Source organism: Tenrec ecaudatus (genome assembly GCF_050624435.1).
Source record: "Tenrec ecaudatus isolate mTenEca1 chromosome 2 unlocalized genomic scaffold, mTenEca1.hap1 SUPER_2_unloc_11, whole genome shotgun sequence".
Taxonomy (NCBI): Eukaryota; Metazoa; Chordata; class Mammalia; order Afrosoricida; family Tenrecidae; genus Tenrec; species Tenrec ecaudatus.
The window spans coordinates 563,350-565,422 of NW_027457571.1; the positions used below are offsets into that span (position 1 = coordinate 563,350).

The window sequence follows — 2,073 nt, forward strand, 5'->3', positions numbered from 1 at the left end:
TAGGGATATGATTTGGAAGTTCCACATGTTTTGGGAGGCATTTAGTGTGTTATTTGTGGCTTCAGAGTGTTATTTGAATTTTAGGGAATATTATGGCTTTTCAGACATTTTAAGGCTTTTAGGGTGATTTTAGTGTTTAAGGGTGTTTATTAGGCTTATATGTGTTTTTATGGCTTTTAGTGTTTTGTTAAAATTTTAGGGTGCTTCTTAAGGCATTAGAGTGTTTGGGGGGATTAGGTTTTGGTTTTCAGGGCTTTAGGGTTTTGTTGGATTATTTTTTGCTTTCATGGTGAATTCATGTCTATTAGGCTGTTGGACTTTTACAGGGTTTTATAGTGCTTCGGGTTGCTTTGTAGGGATGTTCTTGGGGTTTTAAAAGACTTTTAGCGTGTTTTTAGGGCTTCACGTGTTCTTTATTTTGCGTTTTAAGGCATTTGCATAATATTAGGGCATTTATTATGTTTTCGGGACGTAAGGAGTTTTTTTTAAGACTTATGGCGCGAGGCCTCCGCCATGGCGCCGGTGAAGCTGCGCGCCGAGAGTCGGGGTTTGCGTGGCGAAGCGCTTTCTCCAGTGGAAGTCACGAAGAGGGACTTGAAACAGAGAAGGTGGCGATCGAATCATCCGAAGGCTTTTTCGGGGAGCGTCCGCGAGGGGCAAGGCTTTGCACTTCGAAGAAAGCTAAAGATTCAGCAGTTACAAGAAATTGCTTTGGAAGGAAAGAAAGTTTCAAACCTCACGGGAATCCCAGTTCACAGATCAATACCCAGACCACCTGAAACATCTCTATTTAGCTGAAGAAGAAAGGCTCAAGAAACAAATCAGAAAAGTTCGCCAGCCTTTGCCAGAAGGACAAGTTGCACCACCTTTGCCAGAAGATCACGCCAGCCTTGACCAGGCTGTGTCTGAGGAACAGTGCAGTCTGGACCATCCTCTTCCAGAAGAACATTGTAGCACCGCAGTAAACTCCTTTGCTACCCTAAAGACAAAGAGGAAGAAAACATCCAATCAGAAAGCACAGGAAGAAAATTCACAGATCCAAGCCAAACGTGCTGCTAAGAAACAGGAATTTGAGCGGAGGAAACAGGAGCGAGAAGAAGCTCAAAGACTCTACAAAAAGAAGAAAATGGAAGTGTTCAAAATATTAAGCAAAAAGACTAAAAGGGGCCAACCAAATTTGAATTTACAAATGGAATATCTTCTTCAAAAAATACAAGCAGGAAATTAAATCAGATACATCCTTAATCAGTGGCTGAAGCATCTGCATATGTCGACTATTTCTGAATGGACAAGGGGACTTCAAATCTTCCAAGGGAAAGTTCCATTGTCTTTTCAGTACATCTTTCACAAACTTTTTGAAACTTTCTTGTGCAATGTGCCTCTTAACAGCCAGCTAAATATATGAGCATAAACTGTATTGCTAAGTTACACTAAGTGTAAAATGTTGCAAATGCTCTTTTTTTAAAGGACATTTTCTATACAGGTTGTACATTATAGGACTTGTTTTAATTTGTTTCTAAAGAAAAATAGATTGAAGAACCGAAAGCACCTTCTATTTGGGAGCAGACTCAAACATAAATACTTTTGTAATATGTAAAGTAAGTACAAAATGTTTTATAGGAACAGCTTTAATGCAGTGCTTCAATTTACACAGTGTTCAGCAATTGCGATCTGCGATTCATTTCAACAATGGAGGCCAACAGTCCTGCTTTGCTTTTATTTTAAATTAAGTGCATTTTGCTGGGAGATGGACTTTCTAGAAATATCAGGGCAGAAATTTTATTCAGGACAAGTAGTGCTGCAACTACCTTGTGGCCCACTATATAAGGATATGATCTCTAAGAGCAGATGTGGGCATAAGGACTCAGTCATTAGTTGTAAATATTTCCTGAAAGAAATGAAATACTTTCTTAATCTTTGGTCATTCAGATAGTCATGTAAACCAGTAGTGTTGCAACAAGAATTAAGCTTTCCAGATCTGTGCAACTGTATTGTAAGAACACTGTCACTGAAATGTGTCCCCTGTTGGTGCCCTTGGGAACTAAGGCAAGTACTGGGATGTTTCTTCTGCTT

General features: G+C 39.5%; 1 pseudogene; it reads left to right on the forward strand.

Annotated features, from left to right (window-relative positions):
• The first annotated feature begins 508 nt into the window (after window positions 1-508).
• Window positions 509-1,300, forward strand: LOC142435835 (thyroid transcription factor 1-associated protein 26-like; annotated as a pseudogene).
• Window positions 1,301-2,073: the final 773 nt, after the last annotated feature.